This window comes from Heliangelus exortis, chromosome 1, assembly GCF_036169615.1.
Source record: "Heliangelus exortis chromosome 1, bHelExo1.hap1, whole genome shotgun sequence".
NCBI classification, from domain to species: domain Eukaryota; kingdom Metazoa; phylum Chordata; class Aves; order Apodiformes; family Trochilidae; genus Heliangelus; species Heliangelus exortis.
The window spans coordinates 159,098,289-159,121,501 of NC_092422.1; positions in this window are offsets into that span (position 1 = coordinate 159,098,289).

Genomic DNA, 23,213 nt, shown 5'->3' on the forward strand with positions numbered 1-23,213 from the left:
ATTTCATGTCTTTTAGTAGTTTTAACCCTTACACTTAACATAATTCTTAATAAACAATACCCTAATTCATAATTCCTCACAACACTAACACAGATGTGATGCAGAGCATAAAGACTACAATGTAGGAGAACTTATCATACCCAAATAACTTATTTTTCAGTATTCTCTCATTCATTATTTATTTCATTATTCATTTATATTATTCCTTTCATTATTCTTCATTATTTTTCTTTCTTCCTGATGGGCAGTAAGCTACTGATCAAGGCTGGTTGTGAGGCAGAGAAGGGACTGGGTCTTGTTTGTGCTGAAGCAGAGCTTGGGAAAGTCAGTGGGACTGGGGAAGACTGGATCAGAAAGATGGGGAGATGAACTTTCATACTCAAACTTTTTAGCAAAAAAGCTAAAAGGAAAAAAAGCGTAAGGAACAGTAAGTACCAGCTGCCCCCTCTCAATCGGGAAGTTAACCTTGAAAATAAAGTGAACGCCAGCCTGTCTTGCCTGGTGCTACTGCCTAATCTGAAAGGCATGTGAAACTGCACGGTCACAGTTCAGGTCATAAAAAGAGAACTACCCAAGGAATGGGACCAAGGTGGTAAAGTCTGTGGTTTTGCTTTTTCTTTGTTGAGGGGAAGGTTATGGAAAGCTCTTTCCACTGGGCATACTTCCTGATATTTGCCCTCTTTCCTATGTTACTTGAACAGATGAAGTCATTAAAAAAAGGTTGAAGGAGAAGTTTTCTGCATCAGTTCTAACCTTAGAGATGTAAATAATTCTGGGCTGGTTTACGTTCTAGGCATGCATATGTGCATTCTCAGGCTGTCAACAGGTTGTCAAAGATGATAAAACTCAGATTCATACTTAATTTATTTTGAAGACTGAAGAAAGGTAGAAAAAGATTCAGTGAGTCAGCATTGTATTGCCAGCTCCAAACCTTAATAATCGTGAATAAGGCAAACCTTTTGGTCATTTGCTTATATATGTCTTCTGTTTTTCAACCAGTTCAAGGGAAAACATGCATTTGTGCATTAATCCACTCAGAAATCTGAACTATGTAGGCAGAGGAGATCACTGGATACTTTTTTTTGAATTATATTAATAACATGAAGTAGTAAACTGAAGAACTGCAAAGGGAAAGCAGCTCCAAATACAATTTTGGCAAGTGTGTTCTCTTCTATTAAGAAGGGTTTTGGAGCAGTCCTTAGTGAGAGCAAACAAGGAAATGTTACTGGATTTATTCTGTTTGTTGGTATAATGTTTTGCATACACAAATGCCCCAAATATTGATTTCTTTACAGACTGCAAACAGTTTATGTGAAACAGCAGAAATGGGTGAGGCAGAAGGGATCACTGTAGCAAGGAGGCTCAAATAGGTATTATTTTTCACAGGGCAGTGAATGATTCCATCCTTAGATATCAAGACATTTGCTTAAAGTTAGAAACCACTGAAAGAGTGGCTGGGTTGATGCTCTTGCTGCTGCTAAAAATGTCATCCCTGTACATCTTTCACTTCCAGCTGTTGTGTCTCTTTGTTTGCCCTGGCTCTGGTATCCACCTGACTTCTTTGTAAGCCACACCAGCTTTCAGAGACTTGAAACTGAAACTTAGATTGCTGTGAGCAACGTATGCATGCATCAGAAGAAACAGCAAAACAAAGGTTACAAGAATGGTCAGTGTTGATAACCAAAGACACATTTTAAGGCAGTAAAATTGAGAAATAGGTTGTTTCTCTCAGACCAGGAAAACTTGCACTCTATAGCACAGACAACTTCTCTGCAGAAGACCCTGCCATCTGACAGCTTGACATATAAACTCCAATACAAATACTATTTATTTTCCTGTTAGTCCATCCAGGCAGGCTATAGCCTCAGAAACTGAAAATGAAGACACACTGGAAATGAAAAATGAGTTGCCTGAAGATTGTGGAGGCAGAAGCAGCCATACAGTGAAGCTCAGTGATGCCCCCATGGTAACCACTGGGTCCCACTAACTTTCATACCCACTCATGGGCATACAAGACCCATTCAAGGCCATTTGCTGCTGCCAGCAAGAAACAACACATGAGATGCCATAAGGGTGTGATGGTTGGTGCCCATCTTCCCTTACATTGCATGCAACATAGAGCCTGGCCAGACACTCTGGGCACATGCACCTCGGTGCTTGGGAGTGGGGGGTTTGACACTGGGCATGAAGTTGAGCAAATGGAAAAGAATGTGAAAGAAAGCAGGGGAACCAAGTGAAATGTATGCATGCCTAAACACAACTTTCGCAGCTTAAGCACACATCTGGACTTTGAAGAAAAAAATATAATAAATTGCCTTGTCTGCTGCCCCATGTTGTTAACTCTCTGTCCTAGTGAACCACCATGCCGTGTGTTACAAAGCTCTTCCTGCTCTTAGCAGCCTGTACAGCCCAGCTTGTCTGAGAACTCTGACCACATCAGCAGTTCTGTCCCTCTGAGAGTGGAAAAAATGTGTGGAATGATGCAGCCATAACAACTTCCCTTCTTTGCCAGCATGTAGCTTGTTCAGCTTTTCTCATCGTCAGCCCCATTCTATTTCTTGAGATCTCTCTTTTGGGTGTCAGCTTTGGTTCACTTTATAGTTATTCTCTCTCACATGGCCAACTATTATTCCTGTTCCAGTTTTCCCAGCCTGTTACAAACAGCATTTTGCAGAACATGCTGGGATCTTTGCTCTCTTGTCCCTCCCTCATTTCTTATGCAATCCTCCTTTAACTCTGTACTCTCTACTTAATCAGCTAAGTAGTGGCTGGGTATACGTTTGCTTGAGGTTTTAAAATAATTTTGGGGTTTTTGTTCTGTTGGAGACTGCTAAATTATGTGATAAAAACTCATCTGGTGGGAGGTAGGAGCTCTCTTCTCATCTGACAAGTCTGCCCAACACACCCCAAGTCACTGTAGTCAATGGAGAGTCTTCTCATCCCCAGCACAAAGACAGGGCTTGGGGTGGCACTGGGTCAGGGTGTGGGGCGAGCTGGGCAGGGACACCCCTTCCAGGCACCTGTCCAGAGGTGAGGAAAAGGAGCAAGAGGGAAAAGGTGTGGGATGAAGGAGGAAAAGAGTTTTGGATGGCACAAAAGATTATGAAATTATTATGAGAAGCTTAGGGGAGGAACAAGCGAGGGAAAATAAAGGAGTAGCCAGTGACTGGAGTGAGTGTGGATGTGCAAGTTAGTGTATGGTGGACCAACCAGTGCACAGGTAAAAAGTGGCCTGGGAGCTGGGATTGGATCTCTAGGGATCAGCTCTAGGCATGAGGAGCCATTGGTCTCCAGGGGAGACAGCACAGAGAGCTCAGCTGTGGAACCTGGAAAGTCCTGGCCACCTCTGTGTGACAGTCTGTACTGGCAACTGGGGCAGGGCTGAGCCTTAGGATCTTGTATGTCCAGGTGCCAGCAACTGGAGAAACTGAGATCCATGGGCAGCTACTGGGCAGATGTCTGAGCCCGGTTCATACATATGTGTGTAAATACTCAAATTCCCCCTTGTGGATGTCCATCCTGCTCAGCTAAAGAGGGGAGAAGGATGAGGCCATTGATGCTGGCTACCATGCTGTTCATGTGAGTGCTCTGAACATATGTGGGTTGTGTGGCTGGCCATGTGTATGTGTATGTGTATGTGTATGTGTATGTGTATGTGTATGTGTATGTGTATGTGTATGTGTATGTGTTTGTGTATGTGCATGTATGTGGGGTGTGCCTGTCACCTGTGTGTGTTTGCACAAGGCTCGCCGTGACTCTGTGTTTAAGCTGTCCCAGAAACACATGGATGGATATGGGTGCAGCATGAATGGAAATACGTGTATGTGAAAGCACCAGAAGAGACAACAGAATCACCTGCATTGCCAGAGAAGTGTGACTGTGACTGCCTGAGACATACAGAGCTCTATGGACCAGAGTGGATGGGCCTAAGCAAGCTGAAGGAGCAGCCCAATGTCACTGAGAGGCTGCTCCCTGTCCTCCTGAAAGGTCACAGCAGTGGGGAAAGATTCCTGGTCACTGGAAGAAGACAAATACCACATGCCTCTGCAAGACAGTGGCAAGGAGGATGGTCTAGATTGATGAATCTCACCTTGGTCCCTGGAAAGGCTATGGAGCAAATCCTCATGCAAGACATTTTGAGGCTTGAGAAGGTCAAGACAGTGACAGAAAGTGTGCCCTGCCTGTCGTACAATTCTCGTGGGCATTTCACTTGTTCTGCTCACAACCCAGGCTCAAAATTAAGAGTCCATAATCCTAACTAAAATTTATGTGCTGAATATTTTGGTGAAAGGTAGTAGTTTTGGCACAACAGAAGGTAAGGCTTACACAATGGGACATAAAGATGAAGGGAGGTTAGTTAGCTAGGTTGCTTTTTTTTTAGTAACTAATACCTACACACACATTACTAATGTTTGTAAGGACTATTGTATTTATACTTGCAGAATAAAGTAATGAGACATTAGCTTAACATGGATTCTAATAACCACAGAAGCTCTCATGAAAAACAAACCCTTCTAACCACTCTGTCAGACTTGGCAAATGAATAAGAGCTTTCTCCTAAGAAAAGGAGATTCTCTCTTTCAGCATGCTTTATGCATGTGCATTTGTGAACAAAATCCAGCAGCTACTTCCCTCACTGTAGACTTGTAAGACTTTTTTTCTGTGGGAATAAAGTAACATATGAGCATTGCACTTCAGTTATTGTCTCACTAGAGGCATGGTGTTGTCAAAGACCAAATCTTTAGATATCTTGAAAAAAGATATCCCTTATTTCGCTATTGCTTTTGAAGATCATTTGATGTTAAAATATCTCCAGAACCTATTGTACAAGGTCTACAAGGCTGACTGCTCTTATTGCTCCATCAATAGGGTGCAATATAACCTTTCTTACCTTAAATCACTATATGCTTGCTTTGCTCTCAGTTCAGCACCCAACTGTACAACTTAACAACACTGACTTTTCTACTCTTGACCTCTGCAGACCCTCCAATTTGACCTCTCCCAAAAAACCACTGGTCTCTGCATAGCTGTTAATAAGTGGTACAAGCAAGAGTATCTTAATTCTTTCTCTAGACTAGGTCATCTGACCATGCCTGTGACTACAGGGTTAAAAGTGTCCATCCTGGCTCTGTCTGCATTCACTCCCAGCCCTGGGAAGCCTGGGCTCTGGGCCAACGCCAGCTGCCTGGCCTTGAACAGAACTCTCCGAGACAAAGTTGGCAGGCACTTCCTTGGGGGCTGCCCCAGCTTCTCTCAGGAACTGTGTTTAGGCCAAGAGTCTCGTTCTGCCCCTCACCGTGCTGGGCTGCAGCTTGCCTGGCCACTGGCAAGTGGTGTGCAGTGGTGGCTACTCCCTGGGCTATGGATTCTCTCCTTCTCCAGCCACTGTGCTCCATCAGGAATCAGGGAGCCATGGGAAGGGGAGCACGGCAGTGAGGTGATCCAGCTGTGGGTGACCCTACCAACGGGGACCCCTGATGCAGAGCTGCAAATCCTGATTGGGATTAGGGCTGGAGACAGCAGTCAAGGTCAGACACAGCTCAGGGAAAGGGATGGGGCAGATCTGAGGTGAAGCCAGGGAGCAGGTTCCTGGGTAAAGGTCAGGGCCAGACCAGTAGAGGTCTGAGACAAAGTGTGGATGTAGCTGCTGCCATGTAACACAGGCAGGGCCCAGCAGTAAAGGATCAGACTGAAATCAGTCCCCAAGAGAAAGGAGGGACAGGACTTCACTCTCAGCTTTCTTCACAGCAGGGCTGGTTGGCGAAGGAGCTGGCCTTTCACTCAGCCAGATAAACCCTTTCCCATGAAATTCCCAGAAGGGGGGGTGACATCAGGATGCACCAGTAACTTTGCCCATCTCAGTTCTGTGCCAGGAGCCTGTGCCATTGCTTGGAGGGGTTTGTTTGTGCTCTTCTTTACTTGGAGGGAAAAAAAATTATGAACAGTGAGGTGAAGCAAGGGTGCCCCATATTCAGGTATACTCACATAGTGTGGCCTCATGCTAGCCCACAACATGAGAATCTCTGTTGTTGCCACTTGTTTCTTACTTCAAATCTACTTTCACTCTAAAGTAAGCAGTTTGACATGTGAAGCATGCACTTTTTGAAAAGGTTAGCAGTCATCAGCCACCAAAACCAATTTTGTCATATTTTTCAGCCAATCCCCTGGCTGTATCAGCAAGATGTGCCAGATTAGAAGTGTCTTTAGCACTTTAGTGCCAAGTCTGGCACTAAATCACTCCAGTTTTTCCCTTCCCTTCCCAGGGCAAGTTATGAAATCTCCTTGCCATGGGGACTGGTCCTACAACCTCTGCAGAATCTTGAGTTACTGTAGCTGAAACTCTGCTCTGTCAGCCAAGACTGTGCAAATTTAAACTTACAGTTCATGAGGAAGTCTGCTCAGAAACTTCTGGCTTGCTTTTTAACTATTTCCCAACACTGTTTTCACAGTCCTCACGGTGGAAGAGAATTTTAATAGCCATCTTTAGAGACCTTTATTTTGTGCATTGCATAGCAAATGGTCTTTTCATTCATTAGCTCATTTCTCTCTAGACTGGGAGTTTTCTACAAGCTTTCCTAGTTTAGAAAACTTGGGGTTTTTTTCCTGTTTATTGCCATTTATAAAATATGAATTCCTTTGCAGTCACTAGTGATGAAAACTTCTCTTGTCTCTATTGCTGTTCACTATGCAGAGTACTTGTATTGAAGCAAGCTTTTTTTGAGGAACTGATGATATCCAGGGGATGTCTTAATTACATTGACCTTCTACAGCTTCCAGTGATGTTCTGCCCATAGGTTTGACAGGATGACAGACAGAGCTGCATCTTATAAACAGGAGTCTTTTTCTTCTTGTCAGCTGTTTGCTATTCCAGTCTTTGTAACAGGTGAGCCAGGGCCAGTAACCATCAATGCTTCGGAGAAACAGACATTTAAGGATATATTCTCATCATCTAAGGTAAAGCATCTTTCTTAGACTTTCAGCTGGAAACTCAGGGGACTAAACAGGGAGCTTGGGAGAGCTGAGTGAGCTGACTTCACATTCTGATTTGCTTTATTTTGATTGTTATTCCTCTGAAATGAGCTGTTGGATGAAGTTCCCTCCTCATCTCTCCTGCCTCTGCCGTCAGAGTTTCATTGTATTTGGATTCTAGTGTTACTGTTTGGGGTTTTGCTCCCCTCTTTCAGCCAAAGATAGAGCTGCAGAGGCCCAGCATCAGTGCACATCTTCGTGTTTACTAATTCATGGCCTGACTACTACTTGGGATGCCTTCTATTAAAGAAGATGGAGGGCACTGTTGGAAGGTCAGTGCAGCTGGGATAATCCTTGATGTTAGAGTTGTCTCAGGGAAGAAGTGCTTGTTTAAAATATTTTACATAAAAATCAGACTCAAAGGGGTGTATATACCCCTTTATATTATATATATATATATATATATAAAATAAATTAATTGAGGCAAACATTTAACTGGCAAACAGTGATCTATAAATTCAAGATCAGTCCTGGTGATCCAACAGGTAAGCCAGCAAACTGAGCACTTACAGAATCTCAGTGACTACATACACATTCCTAGATATCCTTCTATTACTAATTTCAAGAAATTCTAATTGCACACACGTGCACAGAGGGTCACACAGATGAATGCACAAACCTCTCTTCTCAGGACAAACAACTTCTCTCATCCTTCTGGAACTAAATGTTCCCCTACTAGAACTTAATGTTATTGACTAAGGAGATTGTCTGACCTAAACAAGAGTCAGGATGTTGGCAGGGTGACTTCTGGCAGCATGAAACCAGGTTTTGGCTGCTGCCGTTTCCTGTCCAAGGACTGTCCCCTCTTGATACAGATTTTCATCCTTCTTTTATACTTATTTCTTGATGATTCTTTGTTACAAAAACTTCCTTGGAATTCCCCAATTACTGCTTGATCTGGGTGATAACCACAGTCTCCTTTACCATAACCAGTTTTGGGCACCTGCTTTCCAGATAAATTTTAAATTTGATCCATACATTCTCTGTGTGCACTCATATTTTTTTTTCCAACAGGTGATCTTCTTTGGGTCATTTGTCAGGGCTGGGGCACAAGGACAGTAAAAAGAAAGGGTCTTTCTGTCATAGTTACAACTGCTAATCCTCTAGGCAAGCTTATGTCAACCGAGGGAGATTTTCTGTCAGTAGAGTTAAAGCAAAAAGCAAATTTTCCAATACAAGTGGCATTCTCATAGTTGGTGGCAGTAGGAAAAGAGAGGGCATATTTTCAGCTCCAAATCACATTTTTCTCAGCCCAGAGAAAAGGGTATTGTCACAGCAAAGAGGTGTTTTTAATGACTTACCTAGTTACAGATAGCCCCTTTTGTGGGCTTCCAGGCTCTCTTCCTTGCTTGAAAAATACCCTTTTATTCCAGGCCAGCTGACCTTGTCTGCTGCTCTTCCTGTCTAGCTATCTGTCTTTGAACTTCTGAAGGACAGATGGACTGACCTCTGCATTCCAGTGTTCTCATTAACGGGGTCCCTTTTGTCTGCATTACCTGAGATTACAATTTCCTCTTAGCACTCTTATTTTGCTCAGGCCAAAGCCTTCCAGCCATCACTGCAAGGTTCTTGTTACAGTGCCCAACATGCTCTGCTAAAGCCATTTTATTTTACCCCAGCTGCTCATTTGTTCTATTAGTAATCTTTACAGCCATTGCTTAATATTTAGCAGTTGTTAGCATAAGCCTGAATCCACAAGAGGTAGTAGTACAGTGAAGGCAGGATGGTGAGTCTCTTGACTCTCTTCAGTAATCCCCCTCATTGTGAGACAGTGGGATGCTGAAAAGCTGCAGGAGCTGCTAGCAGCTATCTGGGCTGCATGAAAGATGATTATGATTTGGAGCCACTGGAGTATGCTACTAGTAGGGGGAAATTTTAAGAATCTTAAAAGAAGGAAAAATGAAGATAATGAAAATGAAGTGAAGCTCCAACCTAAAGCAAAGGTTCAGAGTGTTTAAAAAAAGCCACAAAACTTCTACTCTTAAAGGATGGGAAACTGAAATAAAAACCCATCAGGAACAATAGGGCAATATTCAGGCTGGATTCTTCTGCACCTGTGGCTTGGGTCCTCCTGACCTCCTTTTCCAGCTGCACCACAGCTGTGGTACCTGGCTAGAGCTTTTCTCCTCATGTGGTTGTTCCTGGCCTATGAGTCTCAGAATCAAAGCTAAGCTAAGCTGGTGGACAGAGGACCTGCCGATGTCAGTGACTCAGAAAAGCAATGGGGCAAAGACTGGTCAGATATTAAGTTAGGGACCAAATACGTGGTGATGACATAGTAAAAAATACGTGTTATGTCACTGTCTGGATGCTCCTGGGTCCTGGGATAGAGACGTGTGGTGCAAGCAGCCCCCCTGAGACCCATCTGCTGCTGAGAGTGCAACCACTAGATGGAACCCAAATCCTTTGTATTCAGCACTCCTCAGCTGTTGGGAGTTAATCTCGATTTTGGGTGAGGCAGGGGCTCGGATGGCTGAGGGCCAGCACTCTGTGCTCAGTAGCATGAAGCTTGTATGGAAACACAGCGAGAGCTCCCACAATTTGGGTTAGTAGGTTATTCAATCCAGTAAAATATTTGAATATTTTATGTCCAAACCATGGAAATATTACTGGTTCCTACAGCATGGCACAAAAACCTCTGAAGATTTGATGAAAAGCACTGGAATACATCCTGTATTGGACAGATCACCAGCACTTGGTTTGGGGTAAGTCATTTAATTCAGCTGCAGCTCAGTTCCCCTATCACTAAAGTGAGCTTTGAATTTATCTGCTTTGAAGTGTTCAATAAGTTGTTCTTGAATTGGTTTAATACTCTTAGGTGGGGTACATCACACAAATACACAGAGGCAAAAAAAGAAATTGTGGTTGTCTGGAAACTGCTGCTCTAACTGCAAATCCTGTTCTTTGCTGCCCTCCAGGTTCCTGGGCTGCAGAGAGAGGAGACTCCAGGCTTCATTTCTTACAGCCCACTAAATAAAGCAAACTAAACTTTTTTGTTATTTCTGAAAATTTTAGCATGTTCAACTACTGTTAAAGAATAACCAGGATTACAAAGCCTAGAGGCTCCAGGCAGGATCAGGTCTCTGTTGTACTGTGTCTTGTACAAACGCAGAGTAAGAGGATACTCCTTCCCTTAAGCAAGTTACAGTCTTCATAGAAAATAAGCCATACCTGGGGACAAAGAGAGCAAGCAGTGCCCTAGTAAATGCAAACAAGCCATCACTTTAAGTCAGGGAATTCAGAGGGAAAAGAGTAGCTCAGCAGCTGGTGTAAAGCTAACATAGCTCTTCTGATGCTGTGAGTTTACAGCAGTTTATACCAGCTGAGGTTATGCCTGAGGTAGGAGAAGTGTCTGTCTTGATGTCATACACAAAGCCTAGCCTGGAGTTGAACCAGATCTTCAGAACCATAACTACCAGGCTTCCCTTTTCATGTGCTTGCTTTCCCACTGGCCAGATCCTGGAAGAGCAGCTTGCTTGTCTCAGACTGTAGTCCTCAAGGACTCAGTTGAAACATCACTGCACACAGCTTGCAGGAACCTAGCTGTGATTTTAGATAGGCACACAGTAGCATGGAGAAATACTAGGTCATATCTAAAAAAAGAAGGGACTTGAAAATTGTAATTCATGGTTTTAAATGAGAGTCTGGAGGAAAGAAAGTCCAATTCTCACTATCACCAAGCAAATTTTAAAAATAAATGCATATTTTAAGTGATGCTTGATGATGAAAAGTTGCCTTTTTTCACCGAATATGGGATGATATGTTGCTAACATTTTATTAGATAATTGAGTTGTGTATTAATAGAATATACTGCTCCAGATAAATTAAAAGCCTGTAGAAGTCATAAAATATTATTTTTTCCTTACCTGAAGTGGGGTGGTATTGTGACTGTATTAATAACAGCCATGTAGTGCAGTGCAATATGGAGAAATTTGATTTCTCAAGACACATGGGAGGCAGATGGCTCCAAAGTATTGTATGACAGTTACTTTACCTTGCAAATAAAAAAGGCCATAGGAATAAGTGCTAACTGTTCTGAGAACTCTTTATAGGGTATGCAGCTGCAGATTTTAAAAAGAAACATTTTTTACACTTTGTCTGTGTAAACAAAAGGCACAGCAGTGGAAGTCACCAGAATACAGAAAATGAAGCAGGAAAGCCTGCTTTCATTTGGTAGGAAGCTAATGGTCCCTCTGTCCTTCAGAGGAAGAAAAGCCAGATCTCCTACAGGTACGTTTTACCAATTGCCAAAAAGCATCCAGGGAGAGTGGTAGGGAAGTTAACGCCTAATTTAATTTGATGATTAATTAATAGCTTATATTAAATACATGAACTAATAGTGGAGCAGACCAAAACTGTAACATAAAAGTTTGTAGAGTGTTGAGTCTTTCTGAGTTTCAAATTCAGCCTGTGAGTTTAACAGGAACTCTTTACAGAACCTATTTGGAAGCCAGTGAAGTTCCCTCTGGAGGGGTTCAACTCGAGGAGTAAAACTCCAAATGAGACATTACTGAGCAGAGTTAGTACCAGTCACACAAAAAAAAAATGTACAGAAGAAGACAGAGGATGCTATGCAATTGCCAAGCCAGTCCTCCCAGTTCACAGGCCAAGCTAAGGACACTCTGTTTCCCAGTTTTGTCATTTCTTACTCTCTGTGCAATGTTACTAAAGCAAGAAGCAAAACTTCCACTTTGCAATACTGGTGACTAGAGTAAGACCAGTCAAATGAAGTATTTGGCTGAGAACAGGTTGAACAAGAGGTTTTTTTCATTGAAGGCTTGCTCTGCACACGAGCTCTCAATTTCCTGGCTTTGGTCAGTGCTCTTCTTCTGTTTCAGAAATGCAAACAACTGAACAACTCCATCCCTCCAGCTCTTGGAAAAAAGCAACTTGCCTTGGAGGCTTTCTGGCTTAGTCTTGGAAATAAGGAGAGGAGTCACATTAAGACAGCAAATGACTTTGTGAAAGGGAGTGCAATGTTTGTTGCAGCAGCCTCTGCATAGAAAAGGGACTGTGCTTGTAATTTTGCTTATCTGATAAAAAGTGGCAAAACTTGAGAACGTTAACTAATATTTAAATGACTCATTGCTGATCGTCCTCAGAGAGTAAATAAATAAATGCCTGCTCAGCTCTTTCTTTGATTTTAGAAAACTGTTTTGCACTGACCACACAGAAATATTGTCGTCCAGACTGAGACTACTGACACGCATTCACAACTTGTGCTTAATTATAAAATCCCTGTGGTCTTGTTGGAGACAGTTTTCCTAGACTTTAGGCTTGATGATCTTGTGTGATATGTGGGCATCTGTTTATTGAAGGACACAAGTCTCTATTAAGAAATCCTCTTACTGATGTGAAACATTCACAAGTGATTAAGGCTCTACTGTTATTTCAGTCCTGTTCCATCTATTCTGAAATAGTTCTGCCTCCAGAACAGAGCAGCCGACTGATTTTTATTTTCTAAACAAGTTTAAAAATTGAATATAGGACCATGTGTTTCTCCAAGTGGACTATGCTCTCATGCTTGGAAAAAAATGGAAATTGCATGGGGGTTACATCTTGTTACAGTGTGAACATAGCAGCTCCAGGATGCTTTCATTTCCATCTCTGAACCAGTGCAGAGACGAAGTACAAAGATAGTGAGTGCTGGGATCAGAACCAGAAAGGGGAGTGGGATGAGTTAGCTTTGGTACTTCCAATGAAAAAAAAGACATGGTCTGGATTTTGTCAAGGTTTTGTGTGCAGGAGGTGTGCAGGATGCCTGTGCTCCTGTGGTCTCCATAGTCAGTTTCATTCTACAAGTACCCCAGGAGGTGACACCTGTGATCAGCCATGGAGTGACTTCTTTAGGGTGAGATGAGCTGTTCTTTTGGTTCCTTTGACCTTATTGACTAGAAGTGCAACTCAGTTCCTCAATCCCAGGGACCTAGGGCCACCTGAGATGTCATGCCACATCTTCCCAGTGGGCAGAGGCAACAGAAAGTCACAGAATGTCCCACGGAACTTGTGCCATAGCCACCAAACCCAACACCCTTGTATATCAGGCTACTCAGGTCACACATAGATAGACAGACAGACACGTAGGAGTGGGTGTGAGACAAATTTGTCTTCATTCACATTAATGCTAGGAGGCCAATTGTGTTGTGAAAATTCAACCTTTGTATGTTGAGCAGTGATGCTTCGAGTCAAAAGCACTGCACAGGTGGCATGAAGTAAGGCCACAGAGTGACAGTGTCATAGAGGAACTCTGTACTTCCCTAAAGGCTGAATGTACAGAAAGATGAAGAGAAAGGATTACCTTAGACCACTGACTCAAGAGTAAAAAACCCTTAAAGCCCAAAATCTTTCTCTCAAAAAAAGATGAAGTATGGGTGACTAACAAAGGCAAAACTGGAAGCTTTGGTCTGAATCAGATATCACAAAAAAAAAAAGGTGGTCCACAAGTTTTACTATGCTGTAGTGAATGATGGAGGATGTGAGTGTGGCAATTGTTTGAAAATTAGTTCTGGAAACCTCTTGACTGTCCTGAGACGCAGAAGTTCAACTTGAGAATGATGCAGCAGTAATCAGCATTTCAACTGAAAAAAAATTGCCACCATTTTCTTCTCTGCAGGCTGAAATGATAGAAAAAATTAATGTGGCAGATTAATCTGATATATGTTAGAAAGGATAAAAATCTGAAAAAAAGGAAAATATTGAGATGATGACAACACTCACTTTGGATTACAAGGCAGTGATATTTTTCAGGTATGTAGGAAGTCACTGAGCCAGTGTATTGTAGGACAGATTAGGGCTGCAATGCAAAATTGGAATCAGCATTTGAATTTTCAGTTCTCCCACAATTTCTCCTTAGATTTGGTCACCAGATGGACAGTTCTTACATATATAGGTATATGTATACACTTGAATCTAAAGATGTACTTAGGGTTTTTTCAAGAACTTTTAGATTTTTGCAGATCTTTCCTGCAGCTGTGATCATCTGGTGGCAATGTGAAAAAGTGTCATAGAATCACAGAATCACAGAATTGGCTGGGTTGGAAGGGACCTCAGAGATCATCAAGTCCAACCCTTGATCCACTACCGCTGCAGTTACCAGACCATGGCACTGAGTGCCACATCCAGTCTCTTTTTAAATATCTCCAGGGATGGAGAATCCACCACCTCACCGGGCAGCCCATTCCAATGCTTGATCACCCTCTCTGTAAAGAAATTCTTTCTAATGTCCAACCTAAACCTCCCCCGGCACAACTTGAGACCGTGCCCTCTTGTCTTGCTGAGAGTTGCCTGGGAAAAGGGACCAACCCCCCCCTGGCTACACCCTCCTTTCAGGGAGTTGTAGAGAGTGATGAGGTCTCCCCTGAGCCTCCTCTTCTCCAGGCTGAACAGCCCCAGCTCCCTCAGCCTCTCCTCATAGGATCTGTGCTCGAGTCCCTTCACCAGCCTAGTTGCCCTCCTTTGGACCTGCTCCAGGACCTCGATATCCTTCCTGAACTGAGGGGCCCAGAACTGGACACAGTACTCGAGGTGTGGCCTCACCAGCACTGAGTACAGGGGCAGAATCACTTCCTTGGACCTGCTGGCCACGCTGTTCCTGATACAGGCCAGGATGCCATTGGCCTTCTTGGCTACCTGTCCTTGCTTTCTGTTTGTTGCTGGTGGTTTGTCACTCAGGATTAGAGGCTCAGTGCCTGTTAGCACTACAAACAGCAGCCCGCATGGCTGTGCCCATTTTAGCAATTTAAACAGTGTCACACAACATCCCCAGCTGTGGGAACCCAGTCACCCACCCTGCTCAGTTGTCAGAGTGGTCCTTGGTGGGACCTTTGGGTTTGCATTAACCAGCATGCTACTGAAACAAAGTCTAGGCATGGCTCAGGAGTTAGCGTGGGCCAGGAGGTTTGCATGCAATCAGGCTGATCTAGAGAAGAGTAGATTTAGACTGGATGTTAAGAAAAAGTTCTTTAACATGAGGATAGTGGGAAAATCGACCAGGTTGCTCAGAGAGGTGGTTGAGGCTTCATCCCTGGACATATTCAAGGTGAGGCTTGAGAAGGCTCTGAGCAACCTGATCTACTTGAGGGTGTCCCTGCTTACTGCAGGGAGATTGGACAGATGACCTTTAGAGGCCCCTTCCAACCCAAATTATTCTGATTTGTGGGGGTGATCTTACCAGCAAGGTGGTTGGCTGTTCCATGCCAGTTGGCAGCAGTGACAAAGAACTATCTCAGGGCACTATGTTTACTAGTGCACATGTTACCTGAGAATACCAGGTAGAGTCTGGATGCACTGGCTAATTAACCTTGCTAGGAATTATCCTAGTTAAATCACTGTACTACCAAGGTTGCAGCATCTCTGTTACTTGCAGTGCCTTGGGCATCTCTGGTTGTTCCATGAGAGGCCGTGTCCAGACACAGATCATTTCTGCCTTTCAGTGGGCAGAAAGGCTTTGCATCCAGCAGTTTCCCTCATGGCTGGCACCATGTGCCAAGATAGCATATACTTTAGCATCTCACCCATGGCTGAATATAGACTTTTGCCACACATCTGAATGTGTGCAATATAATTGACTGGAATTCTTAGTGAATGTTTGGATGCATGAAGGAAAAAACCTTCATCCTGTGCCATAAGCTGTATCACCCTTAAGCTCCTGGATTTCAGATTTCTCTGCTCTGAGAGGGTTCAGACTTTCTCCTACACTGTAGACAGGCTAGCAAATTAGCCTCTAGACAAATCTCTTGGCTCTCAGCCCTTTCTAGCTAACAGAAACTAACAGATGTGCCCTTTTGCTGTTCTGCCCTCAGCTCATTACAGATTTTCAGACAGGGGAAATTAACAGTCTCCTTAGCATCTGCCTTGTCCAGCTGAGGAGTCAGATGCAGACAAGCTCCTCAGTCCTGGCTGTCCGATCTTATTTGGGCACTGTAAGATTACTCTAAGTTTGCCTTCCAATGTCTTTCCCTCCTTTGCCACTCCTGCCAGCCCCAGATGGTCCTCCCTGGTGTGTGTACCTTTTCTCTCACAGGGGAAATGAATTTGCTGTGCTTCTAGAGGTCAGTGCCTTCATGGCATTGCTCCAGAGAATTTGCAATTTGTCTGGATGAGGAGTCAGAAAACTGAAAAAAAATCTCTAACACTTTTGTTATATTTAACAGTGGTAAAAGAAGCCATGGATCTGTTGTCAATCAGTTGCCATGGTTATTTATTTCCCTTAAGGCCTCGGGTCCTAAAGCCCAGTAATTACCTGAGAAACTTGGTTCTTGCTTTAAAAGAAATTATAATAACAGCTGTCGATAAAGGCGTGGAAATACTTATCCTAACAGGCAAAACAAGAAAGTGTTTTTTAAAAAAACAAAACATAGCAGGGGCAGATGCATGGCTGAGAAGCAGAGGAGGGTGACAACTGACTGAACCACATCCTGGGTGCTGTGTCCCCACACCAAATCATCTGATGAGGAGCAACCTCAGCACCAATTCAGGTGATGAAGGCCCCTGCCAGACCCAGTCATAAAACAGGAAGAGAAACACTGTCTGCTCTGTCAGGTCATGTGCCAAAGACCAGACCATTCAGTTACACAAAGAGGAAGGTCTCTTCTTTCTCCTCTCCTCCAGCTGCATCACTTGTCTGACTTCTGGAAAGGCATTGGGCTTTGAACCAGAGAGTTAGGACCACCTGGAGCAGGCAGCAGGAGGCAGGGAAGGGCAGGTTAATCACAGATCCTTCACTTGGCAAAGCAACATCACAAAGTAGATGTTGAAGGTGATGTTTTGGAGTTTGTTGTTTTAAGTAGATGTCTTCATGGGGAGAAAATACTTCATCACTGATCAACCATTATCATGACTGGTAACCACAGGGACAGTTAACACCGGTGCCTTAGCAAAAAATACATTCTGTAATGTGAGACAACACCTTTGCTGTTCCTGTTTACTCCTAGTAACTTCAATATTAACAATTAATTCTAGAAAAACGCTTTATGCCTGTTTTCTTCACCAACAGAATATTTTTGGGAATCAAGATGATACTATTACCCAGGATGTAATAGAGTTATCTCACAATGGGGGGCTTCGAACCAATAAGCTAATTTTTTTTAGAAGGTGGTCTTACTGAGCCTCAAACTGTTGGAGATCAGTTCAGAAGTTATCAAGGGAAATCTCAACATCCTGTGAAATGCATTGGGGTGGACAAGATAATACAGCAAATGTAGGGGTTTATATAATTACTGGAGTTTACTCTGGTTTTATGCTGATATTAATCCTCCTATGAGGAGCCACTGGCTTACAATAGATGCTATGATCCTGTAAATTGTTTGCACCTCAGAGGGAGCCAGTCAGCCTTCTGCCTCCGCTGGGTTTACTTTTAGCCTTGGAGCTGTGATAGACCTGCCACAGTAATATGAAGCAAAGGCAAATACAGAGCAAGCACAGAGGAACAGCCTGGAATATATGTTTGCATGACACTGGATAATTGTCTAAACTTCTGGTACAGTCAGTGGAGACAAAAATAATTTGCCTGCTTCTCTGGCCCTTTTCAGACACCCGTGGTGGGATGAGATGAACTTCCCATCACTAAAGCAAGATCTTTCCCTTTCAATGCTCACCAAAGTGATAGGGGGGCAACAGATTTGGACCCCCCCCCCCATTCAGTTGATGGAAATGAATTTATTCTTGGTGTCCACCAGTAAAGGTAACAGCAGAATTAAACCCCACTTGGAGAAGGAAAGGGCAGCTGAATTTGGTATGTTTTTTTTGGGTTTTTTTCTGCTTTAAATTGTGCTTGGGTGTATTAAGAACTGACCAATACTGAATGAGGCAGCAGAGTTAGGAAATATCCAGGCATCAGAACAAACAGATAAGCACATTACTATGGGAATTAACCATTCAGATAGTTTGAATGGGAAATTATATAAACTGAAATCTGGCAAGACAAGATCAATGGGATAAATCTGACATTACAACAGAGACTTCTGAACTGCGTCAGTGGCTGCTCCATGCACTGTGTCAATGGCCACTTCATATGGGCTACTTTTGAAATGCTAAACGAAAGGCTTTGTCTTTTTTTGTGGCAAATGGAAAAACTATCCAACAAATTGTGATTAACCAAATTATATGATGGTCAAAACAAAGAAAAGATGAAACTCTCTCATTTAAAATTACATCAAATGCCTTGTAATATGACACAGATAAGTACTTTACAATTACAGGATGAAACATCAGTGCCCATAGGGAAATACAGAGCAATATCTTTCTAATGCCAGACACTCAGGAGACTATTTGTTTAAATTGCATGAAGATTTACAGGCTACTAATCTCATTATGAACCATACATAAGAACATGGGTTGTAAGCACATTATATGATAAAATTAGACCTTAAGAGATTATCACATTCACAGGGATCTTTTCCTAAATAAATGTAGCAAGACACTTTCTATTTTGCAACACCTGGCTCCAGAAAGTAATGCTGTTGGAAAACATTAATGCTGTTAGACTTGTTTAACGAGCAATTTCTCTTCCAGGATGCCTTTTCCTATTGAAAGCCATCATTAACACCTGTCAGATCCACATAAACACATTCACCTTTCAAATTGTGTGACCTGGTTGTACTATAGCTTATATTTGCTGTGAATTTGTGTCTCAGAGAGTGGTAAATTAAGTGACAAAAACCCCCTCTTTTCCTACGCGATGATAATACTGCTCCTGTGCTTTCTTTTTCCTCTCTCCATGCTCAGCTGCTGTGGCACTGTTCTCATGGATGTTTTGTGAGGAAGCTGTAACAGAGGGGTGAACTCACGTGGGCAAATTCTCCCAGCAAGGTACCATATCCCAAGCTTTTGTGTTCTTGAGGTCCCTGGAGGCAGGGCTGGCACTGCAGTACCACACTGCTAGTGACACTGTGGCAGCTGAAGGGTCTGGCACTCTGGGGTTGACCAATACCTCCAGGCACACTGAGGAAATTTATCAGCAGCAGTGGGGAAGGTGGCAGCTTTGATTTAAAACCATAGTTCTGTTTGAAAAGACCAAGGAATATTCTTATCTATCTCCTCAGCCATCCATTGCCAGGAGGGTGCCCAGCTGGGCGCTGCACCCACTGTGGTTCAGTTGTCCCCTGGTAATAATGATATTTTTAATAGAACTGTCAGACAAGTGGATCTGTCTATGCCTATCATGCTGCATCAGAGCATGCTCTGCACTGGCACCTCAAAATACTTCAGCTCCTGGAACTCAGATCAAAGATTTGGGCTCTCTACCTAGCGCAAAGAGGCCAGGCAGGCCCTCCCACAGGTAGGCATGTTTCAGCATAAACACTGCTGGAACATGAAACATGCACATGCCTGATCTATCTCCAAATTATCTTATCTATAGGATCAGGGTATGTGTACATCCACCATGTTGCAACCCAGTTATGGCCTCGGCAGATACCAAAGTAAATGTTGGGAGAGCCATAGCAATTAATTCAAGGCTCTGACCTGGTTCAAGGGCAAAGATCTGCGAAGTCTTACAAGGGGAGCGTGAAATTCACCACACAGTTTTATTGGTCCCTCTTGCAGCTTTTGCTGCTGCTTCTCTGCTTTTTGCCCAAGGGCCACCTCATGGTGTGCTGGTGGCTGACCCATCACCCATGGCCTGAAGGCCCTCAAGCTGTGCAGGGAAGCTGCAGACCCCCACCACGGGGGAAAGGATGAAAAAACTCCCTTGGGTCCAAAGTAATCTACTGTGGAGGGACTCAGCTCCTGCCCCATCACGTGGCCACAAAAAACATGACTTTGGTGACCATAGGCTGAATCAGAAGATACAGGTACTGAAGGACGTCAGGTCTGGTGCCATAATTCCTGTGGGTCTTGTCTGCAGGGTTTTTCCCATTTGTTCCTGTGCCTTTGCCTCAGGGAAGCTAATATCACATTCATGGAGCAGGTAGTGGGGAGAATAGATAGGCAAGGACCATTACTTTAATGACTGATCATTAATATTGATTTATTTAAGAAGTCCATTTAATTAGACTCATTCATATACAAAACAGATTAATATACCTTGACATGATCAGCAGTTGCAATTTTCCTTCTCTAGAAAAGTATGTAAGATTACAGCATTTTCCTTCATAAGCTATCTCTGGTTCCAAAACTAAATTTAATTCATAATAGTCCTAACGTAAAGAGAAATCACCTCTTGAACACCTCAAGAGAGTTTTCATGGATCTATGTAACTTACATTTTTACAGACAGCTTGAAGTATGTTTCCCATTTGCTGTCACTGAACCTTCTATAAACTGAGGATTTATAGACAACCTGGATTTTAAAATGCCAAATTATGAAATAAACTCATTGTGTATTGTTGTAGAAATCCACTTATTGCAGCAGCCCGGATGTATGGTTAAATGTTTTTTCTCCCTGTAAATCCAACAGGATTCTCTGGGTCTTGGTGTCAGCATGTAGCCTCTAGAAGATGAATTGCTATTTCATAAAACAGCAGGTAAATTTTATTTTTGTACTTTTACTTTTTTCTGAAATCTCCCAGCCTCTTCTCAACTGATTTAGATCATTTGATGTTTTCATTTAAATTATTTCAATATATGTTTTCTCATTTTCCTGTCATCATCACTTTTTTCATGTCATCTTTTTTGATTGGGAAAAGAGGTGAAAAATCTGATGAAAGTCAGCTTCTGATTTTTATTTTCAACTGGAGGTAGACTGCTGGGTTTTTTTGTTCTTGAGCACACATATATTGATAAAACCAACCTTTCTTAAGCAAACTGCAGAAAATCTTGTCACTCATCAAGCACTCATCATGCTGACCTTTAGCATTTTAGATTATGTGAATTCTGTCTCACACAAACTAGGAAGCATCTTTTCTACTGGCTTCATTTTTTGTACAACAATGTGGCACTTGGCATCAAATGAGGTATTTTAAACCAGAGCCAGCTGGTGGCAAATGTTTTCAGGGAGGAAGCCTGGACCTGTGATTTTCCTCACTTTTCCTCATTACAGAGTTAGTATCTTTAAAGTGTAATGTTTAGTGAGTTTCCCTTATGCTGTGTTGGTCAGACTTGCTGGCTGGTGGACAGCTAGGAGGACCTGAGCCTCAACAAACAAGATAGGAGCTAGCTTGCTAATATGGGATTTTTTGAGACAAGGATATCGTAGAAATGACACAAGCTGCTGGGGGAAAAAACCCAAAACAAACAAAACCAAAACCAGCAAAATAAAACACAGCATTATTTCTGTTGTAAAAATATTCAGAAGTTTTCCAGCTTGTAATAAAGTTTGGGAAAGGACTCCCTATGTCTTAGGACATTTATCTGTGGGAAAGAGTATCAAGGAGGAACATCTACAACATGCTCTGTTCAACTTTGCTGTCTAGGTGTGTTTTAGTGGAAGAAACATCTACCTGTGAAGCACAAGGATGTGTCATTCTGACTTATGCATGTTTTTACCCACTCAGCTTATAAGTGATTTAGAGCCATAGAGCAAGAGAATTGAATCCCTTATCATGGTTACAAATATGTGTTGTAAATTCCATAAAATATAACAAATTAAGTAGAACACCTGTCTCAAAAGAAACACACGCTATTTGAGAAAATAAGCTGCAGGATGGGAAATCTTTTATTGATCAACTTAATATTCTTTACTGGATGATTAAGTTGGGAGGGGTGTATTAATTTTTTATTATTTTTTTAAAAATTCAAGTAATCATAAGATCAGCATTAGAAAACTGCTTAAGCAGCAGCAACCCCAGAGTCAAACCATGGCATAAAAAGCCAACAGCTTTACTTGCCACAGATATTATCACCTGAAGACACACATTTGCAGATGATCCCCAGAGAGGAAACAAAAGCAAAACACAATCTTTGTAGAAGGTACCTTCACTTTCAGAATTTGTTCCTTTTCACAGCCTGTGACAAGCCAGTTTTGGCCACTGAAAAGTGTGATGCAAGACATCTCAGTTTGCTGTGGCTTCCTCTTCATCTGGGCAAGTAGCCAAGATCTGTCTCGTGGGTGGAGGTGAAAAAGGGAAAGACAAGTTCTGATGTGTCAAGAGCCTGACGATTTGAAAGTTGTTTGGTTTTAATGTTGTGAAGCACATTTCCATAGAGGAGTGGTAGGTACAGTAGATGTGGTGTTTTTTCTTTGGTTTTGCTCTTTAAATAAATGAGCTCTTGGTTATAGATGGGAGGGTAAATGAGGGAAAAATAAGGAGTAGTTTATTCTCGAGAAGCGTAGAGATGCTACTGGACTTCTCTCTCTTTTTTTTCAGGAGGAAAACATTGTGAGGTATTTGGCATTACAAGATGAGTAGAGTTCGTTTATATCTATAACCTTGCCAAGCTTTTCTTAATGTCAGCCTAGCATACAAAATTTAGATGTATATTCAAGGGCCCTACTCTAGAAGAGGAAGCAAGACAAGTGGATTTTTAAAGAGATAAGTAATTCCTGTCTATATGTGTCACAGGTGGCCAGTCTCTGTGCTCCTTGTGGAGTGATACACATTTGTGAAAAGTGACCTTGGTGCTGATCTTCAGTATATTCACATCCACCTGTTGAAAACTGTGAACCTACTTGGATACACACCATTATGTATGAGGCAACATGGATGTGGTACAGTGGCCTTGGTACAGTGAAAAGCAATTGTGCACAAAACTATCATTGCACTTGGATCAGGTTTGCCTCCCCCAGTGCAAGTGGCTGCCCAGTGTGGAAGTGATAACACATGATGAGTTTGTGTTTGTCTCTTGAGCTCAGCAAGCTGTGGCAATGACACCTGCTCCTGGCAGAGTGGGATGCTGGAGTAATCTCTGGTGTCCCTGGAAAGGGCAGGAGGATATAATAGAGACCTATACAAACCAGAAATGCTGTGAATAGCCTGAATAAAGCTACTCTTCATCACCTTTTTGATTACAAAAGCCAGGGGCCAACAAATGCTTTTAGGAGCCAGGCAGGGAACAAACAAATGGAGGTCACGCAGGTGTTGGTAAATCTGTGGCACTCCTTACTAAAGCATGTGGTGCACGATGCAATTAGCCAGCTACTTGGAAGAAAAATCCATTGAAGCCTACTGACAAATGACAGGTTCAGAAGATGCCCTGAGCTAAAAATAGTCAAGCCAAAGCCTGGGAAGTAACTCTGGGAAAGCATCACATGGGCTTCACTTGTTCCTACTCCTCCCTAGGTGCCTGCTTATGGACCCTCTTTGAAAT